The following is a 17,155-nucleotide window of genomic DNA, read 5'->3' on the forward strand; positions in this document are numbered from 1 at the left end:
ATAGGAAAGTATGCCCAGTTATAATATAATCTTCACAGTATGGATGATAAGTATTTTAGAAATAAAGCAATGTGTGTTTGTAGGGGGAGGTGGATGCTGAAACTAAATATTTACAGTGGTCTGAGGCGCAAACAGAAATAAATGTAGAGACTCTTAAGACCTTGGCACAGAGAGTGAAATAATGAGTTGTTTTGACAAGTTCAAAAAATGTTTCTGTCTCTCCTCTTTCCTATGATTTGGCATCTCCTTTACCTTATATTGATTTGTTCCTCATTTCCCTTGCAACAAAATTTACCTTCTTGTAAACATATCATATGATATTCTTTCCACAAAGACTATTTCTAGAGCCTCTGCCTTCTTCCTAAATGATTTACAATTTTTTCTTTCCTACCTTTTATTATTCCTCCCTCCACTGAAAAACAAAAAACAAAAATTTGACCAGCACAGAATAATATATTATATTTTCCCAATTATCCAGGGAATGAAGATGAAGATGGGTGTCTAATGCTGTGTGGACAACCACCTCTGCTGTCCATGGTGAATACTCCCAGGGTTCTTTTCAACTTGACATCTTTGTCTCTAAGTCTTCGTCTCCAAGTGTCTCATAATTGGATGGCTCATCACTGCTCTTTCCACATCTCCATGTCCCTGTAGTTTGATAGGCTCCTTCCAGCCTCTGAGTCTTCCCATATGTTCACCTACAGCCAAGAGCCAGGAGATATCTAAGGGGAGAAGCTGAATTCAGTCAACAGAGTTAGGAGGAATAACGCCCATATCATTCTTGACACTTAAATCACACTTTATTTTTTAACATTTAAATTCTGTCCAACTGGGCATTCCATTTCAAGTACTAAGCTCTTTCTCGAAGATAAATTCTAGAACACTTTGTCCTCCTCGTCTTCACAAGCATAGTGTTTTTGGTTCTAAAAGGGGCCACTTGAATAAAACATGTGCTTCCTTAGGTAAATTGTATGTCCTCTCTATGGACTACATTGCAGGGTGCTGTGTCCATCTTCTACTTTTTTATCTCCTCTTGAGGAGTCATACTCCTTTTTTTGGAAACCATGATATTTTGAGAAATTAAAGCAAATTGAGCTGTTTTCTCCTGATTATTATCAAGGCTCTAAACTATATTCAATGAGCTATCTTCTGATCTGTAGGTCAACTCTTGATAATTCCTTCAGTTTCATGGTTTTAAAAAATGTTCTGTACTCTAATTCAAATCTTATGTTTTATAATTAAGAAAAACAAGGCCTCTAAATTACGTTAAGTGACCTACATAAGATTACACAGCCAATTTGTGGAAGATAGTGAACAGTACTCAGATATTTATTATTTTCATTTACCACTCCATAAACAAAATAATTTTCCGATAGTTCCACAGATAAGTATGTGAAGATCATGCACATCCACTGAATATGTTTAAACACACTTTTGTGTGGGAAATCTCTCATGTTTGTACAACTATGGTGCTTCCATCAGAGGACAGCAGTCCACCAGCACCACGATAAACTCTTCATCCTCCAGTTAGTACAGATAGCTGACATTTGCACAGTATTCTACATTCTTCATATAAAGGGCTTTCACACCCATGCTGACATTCTACCCTTACTCTTACCCGATGAGGTTAATATTATTAATGTTTCTGCTCTATAGATAAGGACACCAAATATTCCCAAGTAGAAACCTACTTATTGCTCAAGTCATCGCTCGAGTCACATGACACATTCAAGTAGTCCTTGCTTTAGCTTAGGATACATTTAGACCTCATGCAAAACTGATAGATATGTCCATACCGTCTTAGCTAGAGTGCCCTGAGAGAGGAGTTTTAACAGATGAGAAACAGTAACAGCACAATCTGACTTCATATTTTTGCCCCACCCAGCAGAACTGGCCAAGCATATATATGTGCTTAGGAATAAGTTTTGATTAAATGGTGCTATAACGATTGGCCCCCAAGTCTTTACAGTGATGAATCCTACATTGTGGTACCCCAGACTTTAAATTTTAAATTGGATTTGGATAAAAGCAGCTACCATTCCTATTAAATTATTTCTGACAAAACATTTTATAAACAAATAAGCATTTAAAAAACTATTTGTTTTAACTTCTAATTTATGAACCAATTAATGCACACAACTCAGCAATTTTTCCCCCTCTAGATGACTTTTATTTATACTTTTACATCTTCAAGAAAATTTTCAGTTATTTATAACTACATTTTTAAAGTTGCTTTGCTGCTAGAGCCAACATAAAAGTGCATGTGATTTATCTTCACAATATTTTATTTCTTTCTTTATCCATATGAAGTCTGGCTTTCCAATAGAGCTGTTCTATCATGAAAGGATAGTCTGATAATTCTATTGAAGTATACAAAAATACTAATATTTTTTTTAAATAAAAAATAAATATATTGAGGGCAGTTTTCAATGTACTGTTTGCTAGCGGTGCACATTAATGGCTTGTGCTCATCCTGAGAAGAGATTCATAATGTGGCCACCTCACTTTAAAATAAATAAAATCTCTCACTGCTCTAAGGGACCCAGTGCAGAAAGAAATTTATACTCAAAGCATTTGAAAAATCACCAGTATATCATTAATAGAAACATTCTTTGCATAGAGCCATCAAAATAATCCCATCAGCATGGAGTTATGAGCATTAAAGAATCACCTGGGTGAAGCACAGAAAGACGGCACCCCAAACAGACCAGGGAGAGAAGGATGGCCTGGGTAGAACTGCAAAGAGAGTGGGATCTGGCCTAAGCGTTGCTCACCACCCTCTCCTCTACCATCCCTCCTGTGCGTATTCTGCATCCACATGCTGCCCATGAAAGTCACTTCCTAAACATCATCCCATTTCTGCTCTAGTCCTCACCTCTCCTTTAGATGCTAGTCCTGGAGGCAACTGCTCTCAACTTTCTGACTCCTTAGAAAGCAGTCTGTGCAATGAAGTTCTCCAAGGGGTTCATGATTGATCATTCGGTCAACTGATCATTTGCCCCTGATCACAGACTCCCCATGAAATGCAATGCTTTGGCCCGAAGCCTTAGCTCAAAGTGCGGGCAAGGGTAGAGAGAGTTTTTGACTGATAGCCTTGTTAGTTGTGGTAGAGCAAGAAAGCTCTAAAAAATCCAGAGATCTGGGTTCAAGACCTGGTTTACCATCACATGACTTTCTTCATTTTAGATCTAAAAGCCTCTTGCCTTGCCCTCATGTCTCCATCTAAGAAATGAAGACTTACAGATTGTTTTATGAGAGAAAAAAGCAGACTGTCCATTATTTATATCACTGCCAGCATTACAGGAGTTTAAAATCATGTTTGCATCTCATGCGTTTGTAACACTATTAGTATTGCTTTTATATATCAATAATACCAAATGTACAAGTAAATCAGGATAAGTTAATTTTCACCCTTTTTATGGTTTCTTTTAAAAGCAAAAGATTCATATATACTGAATACTGTCAAATGTATGTCTTGGTCTTAGAGCTGGTCCTTGCTAAAGGACTGTGCTTAGTCACTCAGTCATGTCCAACTCTCTGTGACTCCATGGACTATATTGCCGGCCTCTTCTGTCCATGGAATTCTGCAGGCAAGAATACTGGAGTGGGTTGCCATTTCCTTCTCCAGGAGAGCTTCCCAACCCAGGGATCGAACCTGAGTCTCCTGTATCACAGGTGGGTTCTTTATACTGTCTGAGCCACCCAGGACTAGGAAGACGCAGATGCATGGAAATGAGGAGCTTGTATCTTGCATCTCCCCAGCCCCTTCTGTAGCCAGGGGTGGATGCAGGGCACAGTGGACCTGGCAGAGCTTGCCAGGCAGTGGAGAGTCTACCCACAAGCTCTGCTGGCTCCCAGGCCTGTTCCTACCCCAGCTGTGCAGTTCAAAACTACTGATTCATGCTCCTGCTCCCAGCCTAATGGGCATGAACACGCTCTGATTTTTTTTCTTCAGGCACATTTTCTTGGTAACCAGGCGGATGATGTGCTAATGCAAATTGGCAGACTTGAACTGAAAGTACAGAAACTGGATCTGCCATGTGGAAGAACAAAGGACAAAAGAAACTTCCAGGCTGCCCTTCTGCCTTGGGTTTCCATCTCTGGCACACAATAAGTGCTCAACAGAGACGTGGTATTCAGGGGAGAGACCTGTGGTGACCGTTAGGATTTTAAAACATGATGAGCCATCATTCTTCTCCTTGAAAATAAATTTTCTTTGAGCCCTTTTAGTAACCTTGCTTTCAGAGACTCTCCTGCTAATTTCTCTCTTTGTGTGGAATAGCTCTGGGTCAGCAGCCTCTACTGAATTCAGTGAGGCAGAAAGTCCAAATCTGCCTTTTCTCAAAATCCATCTTGGCCCCAACCTGGCTGCATCTCGCTTCTGAGTCATATAGCAAAGGTTCATGGGAGGTCACCCTAGTTCCGTGGACTAATTTGAAGCTTTAATGTATGGCTGTTGAAATAATGTTTAATCTCTTTTTGTCAGCTGGCTGGATGATACAATAATATTGTCCTGTGTTGCTGCACAAGTGATTAAAGAACAAGAGCAGAGTGAGGCCTGCTTTTCTACCACTGTCTCACAGGAAAGCACAGAAGATACTGCAGAAAGAACGAGCCTTCTGCAATATACAGATATTCCCAGGAAGACAATTCTGAATCCAGATTATTGCCTGTGTTTTTACTGCACTGCTGAGTGGAATGCCAGGCTGTAGGCTCCTGTTTTATTAAGGTTCTCTTCTAGCTGACTGAGACTCACCTATTTTCTGACCATAGACTTGGAATTTGTTGTAAAGTGAGGGAACTGATGTGAATCAACTGAAATTCTGCAAACAAATTCAGCTCAGATTTGCAGTTGTTGTTTCTATTCTGAAATGAGCTTTTTCTTTATTATCCAGGAACTTGTCAGTTAGGTGGGTTGGGGTGAGTCTATTTTAAGATGTTAAAACTGGTAAATAACTCACCTTGGGTAATTTCATGCTGAAAGCGAAACCTACTGTTGATGAAAAGGAAGATGATTGGTTTCAATTGGAAAGGTCATGGTTGGTTGCTCCGCTAAGCTGATTTTAAAAGTGATATGGTGACAGGCACAGGAAAGGGTAGAAAATCCTTACAAAGCAAAATGAAGATGAGGATTTTTCTCATCACAAGGGAATGAGATTCAAACCAAAGTCCTAAGAAAGAGATAATTTTAAGATACAGAGAATTAAAGGTTGGCTCTAATGGGTTTGAGTTTTTATTAACAGGTTATAACTGGTTGTTTCCTTAATCAGTTAGGCACCTAGAACAATCTTGAGATAGTTATTACCACCTATAATAAAAATACTAGCAATGAAAATTTTTATTTTTTCCTCTGTCCTGCAGAATGCGGAATCTTAATATCATCCAAACAACTAAATGCCTACTTTACATTTTGAAGTGATCCACAGCCAACAGTATACCATAAACCTGTATTGTTGATAAGGATGGTTGTCAGATTAGCCCTAGAGATCTCATTGGATGGACAGCCAGGAGGAAACAGCCACTGCAATCCCTCCAAGTCCCTAGGGCTGTCACTAAGTGGCACTGCAGGCGGTATCTGAAAGCCAATCATCATGAACCTGGAGTGTTCTAAGCACCATCCACAAGGAGTATCCAGAAGATTAAAGGGGGAAATTATATTAAAATTACTATCTCCACTATATAGATGAAAAAAAAAAAATGAGCACATCAGTAACACCTCCCTATCCCAACAACCAACTGAACTTGAATCCATTTTTTCTATACTTGTGCCTTAAACTGGACATCTATCAGAACATGCCACTTCTTTTGGCGTAGGGAAAAGAAGAAATAGAAAATTGGATAAACAAGCACAAAAGCTGCATTCTGAGGTTAAAGAGAAATCCAAGTTGACACAATAGGAGCAATTTTCCAATGACCTGTTGTTTGAAGATTGAGGAGTAGACATGGGTTCCAGGGAAGCACCAAGAAATGAGTTCCATTTAAAAAGTAATGCTTGACTCAGAGCGAGGATATTGAACAAAATTCTGAAAAGTTGATCCTGACATGTGTTTCCTTTTTCTGGGTTAGCAAAGGAATTAAGTTCCTTATTCTTCCCCACTAAAGGAAAAGTAAATTCACTTCTTCACAAGTGTGTTCTCATATCCCAAGCGGTTGAACAGCAGCAACTAATTAACATGGAAATGGTCAAAACAGCATGTGTTTCATAATTCAAAAACATGACCAAGGGAAGAAAAGTGTCTTGGATTGAAATCGTGCTTGTTTTCAGACAGAATATGTGAGAAAAGAAACGATAACAAATGCAAAGATTAGGAAAATATGGAAAAGATAGCAATAAGAGTGGACAGGGTAGATCTAGCTTTGGCCTGGGAGCATTGACCTCTCTGATCTTGCTCTTGACAATGGCTAACTTGAGACCTTCTGTGCCCAAGTCCAGTGAATACATTGTTGCCTGGAAGCTCTTGTTACCATTAGAGTATTGGAGCTGTGGCCTAGCTCCATTCAGAAGTCCCCATTCCATGTCCAGTTTTTAAAATATGTAGAAATATAACAACTGAAACAGCCCACTAGGTAAGCGTTACTAAAATTAAGTCTGGAGAACTGACCAAGATGCGAGAAAGAGAAAGTACTTATTGAGCATTTTATTGAGCAAGTACTGTATGTCAGTTATCATACCAGAAACTCCAAACTGTTTTCTAATTGAATATTCTCAAGAAGCGTGTAGGCTATGGAAGTATACTAGAAACTGAGAATCAGGGAGGTTCAGTTACTTCCCCAAGATTATACAGTTGTAAGTGAAATGACGGATTCATTTCCACGTGGGTTTTAATTTCCAACTAATACAGATACAAGTTTATTAGTTGGAAATTAAAATGGACATGAGTTTGAGCAAACTCTGGGAGATAATGAAGGACTGGGAAGCCTGGCATACTGCAGTCCATGGGGTTGCAAAGAGTCAGACAAGACTTAGCAACTGAACAGCAAAGATACAAGTGGAATTTCAGCACGTATAATGCGTGTATGCAAATATTTCAAAATGTATGATAATTACTAACATCATTGTTATAAAATTGTAATGGATCATCCCAGGCCAGAACTTAATGAGGCAAAATTTCCCATTAATACATCTATAATTTTAAGTACAGTGAGATATTGACAACTAATTCTCAGTGAGAGAAGTCAGGGAAGAGGAGCACATCAGAATCACTGGCACAACTGTTTGAGCACATCTCTGATGCCTATCCCCTCCCCAGTCCACTTCACTTCTATCGGCAAATGTTATTGGGAGAATATATTCTTAATTCTTAGAAATGTTGGGTCAGGAAAAAAATATGTTGTGACATCACTTTGTAAATGTTCACACAAGTAAATGTTTTTATGCTTCTTCATTATCTTCAAGTAAAGGAATTTCTAGGTGAATACATTCTCAAGTTTTTTGGATTGTTATGTTTTGGTGGGCTTCCCAGGTGACTCAGTGGTATAGAATCTGCCTGCAGTTTCAGAGACATGGGTCCAATTCCTGAGTTGGGAAGATCTCCTGGAGAAGGAAATGACAACCCACTTCAGTATTCCTGCCTGGAAAATCCCATGGTCAGAGGAGCCTGGCGGGCTACAGTCCGTGGTGTCACAAAAGAGTCGGACATGACACAGGGACTAAAACAGCAGCAATATTATGGTAGTTTATTTGTGTCACACTCAATTTTACATGTAAACAATATTCTCATAAATATGAATGTTTACATCTCTCATTTGCTTCACTGACATATTCTGCATGTACACATATACTAATAGCACCATTAACGTACTGACTTCAGATTAGATCAAAAATAGAGATAATTAGTCCATAAAAAAATGTCAAAACCCCCAAAAATGGTATAGCAAGTGATTTCAATGGATCTGGCTACTATTATCATCTATTCATTAATTTTTTCATCTATTTACTACTGAGTATCTACAATAAACCAAGTGGTTGGCTTTTACCAGCTAAAGTAGCTGCTGCTAAGTCGCTTCAGTTGTGTCCGACTCTGTGCAACCCCATAGATGGCAGCCCACCAGGCTCCCCTGTCCCTGGGATTCTCCAGGCAAGAACATTGGAGTGGGTTGCCATTTCCTTCTCCAATGCATGAAAGTGAAAAATGAAAGGGAAGTCGCTCAGTCGTGTCCAACTCTTAGCGACCCCATGGACTGCAGCCTACCAGGCTCCTCTGTCCATGGGATTTTCCAGGCAAGAGTACTGGAGTAGGGTGCCATTGCCTTCTCCAAGCTAAAGTAGAATTTACCCCATTGTTGAGATAATTAATAAGGTTATGTTAGAGAAATCGCTTTCATAACAAGGATGCACTAAATGATTCTGAAGATGTTTGAAATTATTACAGTAATTGTTGGTTCACTCTCGAGTGACTGTGCTTACTGGAGATAAAGCATTTATGCTTTTCAGGTGACACTTTCCAGATGTCAGCAATTAGTAATAATTATTAGCAATAATTTAAATCACTATCATTTATCTCGCTATATAGGTTGAAATTTGAATAATATTGGATTGTTTAAACTCTAATGGAAGCATAATGAAATGAACCCTCTAGACACCACCTACTTAGTGGTGCTACTTGGGGAATTCATAGTAAAACTCATCCATTAGGGAATCAATACCAGTAGCCTGCACTGTATACTACCCAGGACCCCAGAAGAATGGGAATACATATGGGAATGGCAACCTTAAGACCTCCATCCAACTATCAGTTTGCAAGTTCACTCATCTCTCTGAATTATAGCTTCTTCACCTGAAATAATAATAGCTTTGCCCATATCATTGTGATATTATAAAGATCAAATAATCTAGGGTCCGTGAAAATGCAGCAGACACTGTAAAATGATATATTAATATAAAATATTAATTTTGTGAAAATGCTTCAGGAACATTAAAATGAAATATTAATATAAAGCATTAGCTTTGCAGTTAAACCTTAAAATTTTATCTTTGACTTTATAAACATATTTAGGCTTATTTAACATAATCTACTTGCTCATTGTAAGCAATCTACAAGATTCAAAGAGGAAGTAATGTTATATAAAGGCAAAGTTTCAAGACTGGAATTGGTTAAATTTGAATTCCATTCACAGAATTTATTGGCCAAGAGTCCTTAGCCATGTTACTTCTCTGAACCTGTTACTTCATCCATAAATCCCACATGAAAATACCTACCTATGTCAAAAGATAGAGTGTAAGCAAAGCATGAGGTTCAGTTGCTTACTATGTAGACTTAATTAATGAGAATTACTTCCATCCGGTCTCATCTATGGCAAATAGATGGGGAAACAATGGAAACAGGGACAGACTATTTTCTTGAGCTCCAAAATCACTGCAGATGGAGACTGCAGCCATGAAATTAATAGATGCTTGCTCCTTGGAAAAAAAGTTATGACCAACCTAGACAGCATATTAAAAAGCAGAGACATTACTTTGCTGACAAAGGTCCGTCTAGTCAAAGCTATGGCTTTTCCAGTTTTCATGTATGGATGAGAGTTGGGCCATAAAGAAGGCTGAGTGCCGAAGGATTGATGGTTTTGAACTGTGGTGTTGGAGAAGACTCTTGAGAGTCCCTTGGACTCCAAGGAGATCCAACCAGTCCATCATAAAGGAAATCAGTCCTGAATGTTCATTGGAAGGACTGATGTTGAAGCTTAAACTCCAATACTTTGACCACCTGATGCAAAGAATTGACTCATTGGAAAAGACCCTGATGCTGGGGAAGATTGAGGGCAGGAGGAGAAGGGGACGACAAAGGATGAGATGGTTGGATGGCATCACCGGTTCGATGGACATGAGTTTGAGCAAGCTCTGGGAGATGGTGAAGGAGAGGGAAGCCTGGTGTGCTGCAGTCCATGGGGTCGCAAAAAGTCAGACACGACTGAGCAAATAAACAACAACAACAACCTCTATTACTACCAAGTTATAATAGTCCTTATTCTTTTCACTAACCATAGTTACGAATGTCCATATAGCTCAGAGATTGTATCATATTCTTCTAGTCTTGTGGTCTGTTTATTTGTTTTTCTGATCTCCTCCCAAAAGCAGAGAATTTTCCACCACCATAATTGTGATGCGATTGTACTGGGTGGGTGATTAACAAGTGAGTATTACGGGTATTTTTTGTGCTGGAGGTTATGTCCCACAGAGATATCTGAATCGTGAGTCTGGTTTGAAAGGTAAAACAAGGAGAGGGTCATGCATGGTTGGAGACATGTTCTTGTTAAGGTGCCTCTTATCAAGGTTACAGCCTGAGTTTTGTATTTTATATTTTCTTTTACTTGAAATAAGTGCTTTGAAAAATATTATCCCACCTGGAGGAATCTGGTAATTGGTAAAAGGAAGGCCTGTCTGAGAAAGAAAACACTGCTGCAAAGAATCTAATTTAGTATCTTGACTTTTATTCATTTTTAATATAGAATTTCATGGCTCATCAAGGAGTAAGCCAGTCTATCATAAGAAGGTGCCTTTTTGTTCATTTTAGAAATGTTCCTGCTGTTATTGTGTGTGTGTGTTTGAAAATTCAACACAATTTACACAGAAGAGGGCTGACACTCTGTTCTATTTCCCTTCCTCCTGTCCAAGTTCATTGTCTTTGCCCTGAAAATCCCTCTCACTGTTTTACCAATTCCTTCCTGCAGCCCACATTGAGTGTCATAGCTTAGCAACAATCATCATTTCATATTAAATTTATAGTTCAGCTAATATGATGGAATGATCTACATGCCAGAATCTCTTAATTTCTTTTCCTTTCCTTTACACAACTGCAGACTGGAACCAAATGCTCAGTCAAATATCTTTGTTATATAACTAACAGGAGGTGAGAGTTTTCCTGTTTCTCTTTTCTCGCTCACCCTTATTCTCTGTGTCCCTCTCTATTTATAGAACCAGCTTTAATCATAATTTACCAGTGTGCTGAGGGCACATCAGTGATCATCCAGATGGCTCAAACCCACCCATGAGAGTACATTTCCTTTCACATTTGATCTTAGAATAGCCAATATGTTGCTAGCAAGCACTAACTAAGCAGTTGTTTAGACAGTTGATCTGTCTCTTTGCAGTTAGTTTCCATTCACCTGCTTTCTGATCATGAATATTAATATTCCTTGATATTATATGTCCCCTATGCATCTCTGTATTTTCCCCTTTTAGATTTTCCTTTATGCTTAATCTGTGGATCAATATGAGGGAAGACTTTAATTAAAATATTAAAATACACAAACATATATGTGTTATTATTTAAACAAGCTTTTCCTTTCAACATATGTTACAGATTCTGTAATGAAAGTCTTAAACTTAATGTCAAAGAGTGCTGGGTATTTATTCTAAAAGCATTTCTGAGAAAGAGAAAACTATATCTATAAATAAATGAAGAGAAAAATGGGGAAGAGAAAGGTATTCTGTTTCACATGTTCTTCCATTTCCTCTGAACAAATTCACTGCCAAAGTGTTTAAAATAGTTATATAATACCAATTTGGTTACTGTAACCAAGTACTCATTCTATCAGTGCAGATGCTGCATTACTTTCACTCCAAATTAATGGTAAACAAATGCTCCGGGATGATGCTAAGAACTGTAAATAAGTCAGTGAAGGCAAAGTGTTTATTATTAATGGTAATTTGCATATATATAGTAAATATCATATGTATATATTATAGGGAGCAGTATATGATGAAAGATTCTTATCCTATTGCTTTTTTTGATCTAAAACCAATTAAACAAAATAGAATAATATTTTATTATAAGTAAAAGTATTCTTTCTAAGCTTATTTGAATTGTCAATTTTTTTATTGGGCCATATTGGAACCATGTACACGGAAATACTATGAAAATTCTAACAGAATTTAAGAATGTTACAATATTTATGGTCATATGTAAGGAAACATAAAAGTTTTAGTTTTCAGTGCTACTCTAAGTGTCCATGGTAATTCTGTTCTCTACTATTTACTCGTTTATTTTTTCACCTGATGTGCCTCCTGTGTCCAGCACTATGAATGTGTCATGGGGGTGGGAGTAGGTAAAAGAAAGCTAGAGTAATGCTGCGAAAATTTCAGAGAGAGAGTATCAAATGAATGGGGAGATGAAGCACCCTGCCTCATATGGCGATTGTCCAGGTTTCTTCCCAGCATAGGAAGAGGGTCAGAGTTGATGTAATGGAAACAGAATGTAGATGGTTTTCATTGCTATACTCAGGAACTTGGACTTTGTCCGTTTTCTATAGATAAATGGGAAAACTGACATTTTTTTGAGCAGGCGAGTATCACGCATTATTGAAATTTCCTTACATATTTCCAATAACTACAATGTGAAGGGTATCATAAGAGAGTGTGAAACTACAGACGAATACATTAGGAGACCCTAGCCATAGTCAAGATGAGAGATGAGAAGGGTCTGAATCAAGACTAGAAAAGTAGGAATTTAAGTAGATACAATTTACAAGGCTTAGGAATGATTAAATATCAAAACCAGAAGAAAGATACAAGTCTAGGTTGACTCTTGGCTTTTTGGCTTGAACAGCTTGGTGAACTTCTAAAATGAGGAATGCAGGAGGAAAGGCAGGTTTGTGGAAGATGATGAGGTCAGTTCTGGACATGTTGTGAAGTATATGAAACATGTCTCAGAGGCAGATAGTTGAGACAAATACATCTTAAGCTCAGGAGGGATAGACCTAAGATGGATAAAAAGATTTCTTGGGCAGATTTGATAGTCATCAGCATAGGTGACTCTTGAAACTCAGAGAGAAATGAGCTTGCCCACAGAGGCTCACTGGAGGAAAAGCAGAGCCCTGGAGAATACAAACACTTAATCCATCATTAGAAGAAGAGAAATTAGGAAAGGAGGAGTTTTCAGATAGGAGGGAGGACTACCAGAGAGAGTCATGATTTGGAAGGGAAGGGAAAAAGCAATTTCAAAATTAAATAAGATGAGGACTGAATGATAACATTGTCTTTGCCCATAATTATGTCATTGGTAAACTTTGCCAGAGCTAATTAGTATGGTAGATTGCAGAGGCTATGACCAGTAAAATTTAATATGCACCAATTTTATCAATGGATCAAGTCATCACTTCTAAACATTACACAGAAATAATTTATTCAAAAGAATAGCTCATTTAAAAATGAAAAAGTGTTTGCATATGCAACATTAAAAATTGATTTTGAAATTACATTTTCCAGATGAAAATTCCTTCAAGTTAAAAAAAATTCTGATTAAAATAATTGTATTTTGGGAATATGAACCCCCACATTTGGCCATCACACATCAACTGATGCAGGACCAGCTCTCCTGCTGTACACAACTAGAAAACTAAACAAACATATAAAATAATGTTTTCAGACATTAGACATCAGGCAACATATGGCAGTCTCTCCAAAGAAAGGAAACAAGAAAAATGCAATGATGTGATGTGTGGGGAAGAGGCTTTTTCTGGATATTATGATGAGCAATAGCAATACAGAGCACCTGAGAGTTAAACAAATTTAAAGGATTTCAATAGGAAGAGAAAGGGTCATTGTAATTTGGGAGAATGATATAAAGTGATATGAGGCAAGAAAGCATATGTGCAGCAAACAGTACCATATCACTTGGGTTCATTTCTGAGACCTTTGGGGCTAGACTTAAAACATGTTGTTGTTGTTTAATCACTAAGCCACGTCCAACTCTTTGTGACCCCATAGAACCGTAGCCCATCAGGCTCCTCTGTCCATGGGATTTCCCAGGCAAGAATACTGGAGTGGGTTGCCATTTCCTCCTGCAGGGGATCTTCCTGACCCAGGGATCGAAGCCAGTCTTCTGCATTGGCAGGCAGATTCTTTACCACTGTGCCACTTGGGAAGTCTTTAAAAGACTTAAACCATAGATGATGTCATAACCATGGAGCACCTTCAGCTCCAAGTGAGAGAGTTTGGATTTTATTCCATAAGCAGTTATTACGTTAATGAAAGTTTCTGAGCATAAGAGTACAGAGTCGAATAAAGATTTTGAAATCTTGATCTCATGAAAGCTATTTGGACTGGAGGGAAGAAAGTTTAGTGATAGAAAAAATAGGAAAAACCCTGCAATGGTCTGGTATGGTTCTTTGGGAGTGGAAAGAAAGACACAGCGCCCAGAGGAACCTCAGCGTAGAGTCAATGGACAACAGCCGCAAAGCTAATCACATTTTCTAAATATTAAGATTAAAAATGTATAAGCTACTGCATACTATACTTTCTAAGCTCAGAAAGAACCTGAGATGGGGTAGAATTTTACTAGTAAAATCTCACCTATATGAGAAGATAAATATTACTTCCATTTATGCCATGTCATTGGTATGAAAAGAACAAAATTTAGTCCCAAATATCTGTGCATAAAAATTATTTTAGGAAAGAGTCATGAAGCCCTCTCCCACAATTTCTAAATGTGAAATTTGTTGTTGTGTTGTTTTTAAGTGCTCATTCATGTCCAAATCTTTTGTGACCCCATGGACTGTAGCCCTCCAGGATCCTCTGTTCATGGGATTTTCCAGGAAAGAATACTGGAGTGGGTTGCCATTTCCTTCTCCACGGGATATTCCTGCCCCAGGGACTGAACCTGCATTTCCTGCATTGGCAGGCAGATTCTTTACCACTGAGCCACCAGCTAGGTTCAAGTAAATTTATAATGGGAAGCAACTAACATACACACTGCATATTCACTAAATTTTAATTGATTCTAGGAAGTTAGATGATTCAGAAATGATCAGTGTTTATTAAGTCAGATATACTTGATGATATCCATAGTTTTTAATATTTTGCTCTCAACATGAAATTTGACTAATGTATTTTTCTCTCCTCAATTAATCAAAGTTCATGTATACATATCTCTGAGGTAGCTTCTAATACCCTGTGTTTCTCTAGTTAGTGTTGTCAAGGGACTAAGGCAGACAAGAATTTGATGTGTTGTGATTTTGCAGCAGTAAACAAGCCACAGTAGAGAAAGTAGCAGTTAACATTGTGAATTTGTTAACACCACAATTGATATAAAAAGAATTTTTATGACAACCAGCCTGAAGAAAGACTTGCTATTTCCATGCTAGTCTTCTTTAAACAAACAAACAAAAAAAATCAAACAAAAAATGCTTAATAAATGAATAGTCAAGACAGGTAGGATTATTCTGAATACTTTCAGAGTTTGTTCATTTGGCTGAATATAGAGAATATGTCCAAATGGACAAATATGTCCATTTGTTCAGCAAGCATATGCAAAGCACTGCTCTCTTGGACACTGTGCAGTGGTTTGAAGTGAATGAGATCCAGAGTCGGCCACAAAGGGAAGAAGAACATGTACTCATACGACTTCAGAAAATACTATAGGCAATACTACAAGCAAAAGATTCCCTTAAAACATCCCCCCATGCTTGCAAACAATGATTTTCAAACATTGTGGAAAGGAAAGAATCCATAAAATCCTAGTTTTTGTTTTACTACTTCTATAAAATTTTGTAAATTTTAAATATTTCCCCTGCCTGATGCAAATGTCCTCTCCTTAAGAACTAATATTGCACAAATCTAGTGAGCATTTACTGTCTGACAGATACAATTGTGGTAAGAGCTGCCCCTTCCTGGAAAAAATTAGTCTAATGGTTGCTGCTGCTGCTGCTGCTAAGTCGCTTCAGTCGTGTCCGACTCTGTGCGACCCCATAGATGGCAGCCCACTAGGCTCCCCCATCCCTGGGACTCTCCAGGCAAGAACACTGGAGTGGGTTTCCATTTCCTTCTCCGATGCATGAAAGTGAAAAGTGAAAGTGAAGTCGCTCAGTCGTGTCCGACTCTTAGCAACTCCATGGACTGCAGCCCACAGGCTCCTCCGTCCATGGGACTTTCCAGGCAAGAGTACCGGAGTGGGGTGCCAGGTTGGACACCTCCTATTCTCAGGTGGTGTTAGTGGTAAAGAACCTGCCGGCCAATGCAGGAGAGATAAGAGATGTGGGTTTGATCCCTGGGTTGGGAAGATCCCCTGGAGACGGGCATGGCAACCCATTCCAGTATTCTTGCCCGGGAGATCCCATGGACAGAGGAGACTGGAGGGCCACAGTCCATAGCGTCACAAAGAGTCAGACATGACTGAAGCGACTTATCATGCATGCGCACCTTGTAAACCAAGTAGGGATGGGTGGGCTATGACAGTACCAACTGCTTAGTCTGAGGCAGGAGAGGTAACGGTTAACAGACATAACACGCAGGATTACACTATTGTGAGGCACACGTGCATGCATGTTAAGTCACTTCAGTTTTGTCCGACTCTTTGCAAGGCTTTGGTCTGTAGCCCATCAGGCTCCTCTGTTTATGGGATTCTCCAGGCAAGAATACTGGGCACATGATCTAATAGAGATATGTGCGTTAGTCAAAGAATATCTGATTGACTACCTGGGTGGGGAGCAAGATCAGAGAAAAGACGTGTCTGAGAGAGCTCCTAAAAATTGGTTGGTCACCAGGCAGCAAAGGAGTTGTAGTAGGTAATTACTGCAATATTTTGATTTCCAAAGCATTCAAAAGTACATCAAAAGGGTAAAATGCTTAAAGCATTTTAAATAAAGAATAAAATATTTTATTTTATTATTAAAATATTTCAAGAAATTATCCAACTAATTGATCACAGGCTCTTTTCTGCCATGAGTTTGTATTGCTAACAAACCAACCACAATGCAACAAGTATCATGAGAAATGGGGGAAGAGGGCCTTGCTGCAGGAAGTAGTGGGGAGAGTAGCTCCTATTAGGTAGTAGGGTTTTTTTGGGTTTTGCTTATATCCTTTCATTGAGTTTTCAAAGCAACTCTGGCTGGTGCTTTGCCCATTTTACAGATGAGAAAATAGAGGTCTAAAGAATTGTCACCAGGAAGTATAAATCTAAAATCTGAATCCAGACAAGTTTGTCTGATTTCAAAGTTCATGCTCTTTATTACAGGGTATTCTTTGCTTCATTCACCTTGACCTTTTTCACTCTAACCTCTTCAGGAAATACAGATACAAAAGTTTCATCAGGGACCTAAAAGAGCTGCCTGCAGCAATTCTTAGCAAACCTTTGCTCAGGGTTGGCCAGTGGAACCTTTAGGAGAAAAGAGTCAGTGGATTACCAACTCTCTCTCCCTCCTCTTGCTTTTTCTCAGTCTCGGT

At 38.5% G+C, this 17,155-nt stretch overlaps 1 long non-coding RNA gene across 2 annotated transcripts in view; it reads right to left on the bottom strand.

The window, feature by feature from the left end:
• Nucleotides 1-433: 433 nt before the first annotated feature.
• LOC145521376 (uncharacterized) overlaps nt 434-17,155 on the bottom strand; it is a 213,651-nt gene continuing 196,929 nt past the window's right edge. The window contains exon 4 of one of the 2 annotated variants that reach the window (XR_014065350.1): nt 434-722. This is a non-coding gene — a long non-coding RNA (uncharacterized LOC145521376). Of the gene's footprint in view, nt 736-17,155 lie in introns of both variants that reach the window. The other variant, XR_014065351.1, reaches the window with a different exon arrangement.

Source organism: Giraffa tippelskirchi, chromosome 9 (assembly GCF_054371585.1).
Source record: "Giraffa tippelskirchi isolate mGirTip1 chromosome 9, T2T-mGirTip1v1.2.pri, whole genome shotgun sequence".
Taxonomy (NCBI): domain Eukaryota; kingdom Metazoa; phylum Chordata; class Mammalia; order Artiodactyla; family Giraffidae; genus Giraffa; species Giraffa tippelskirchi.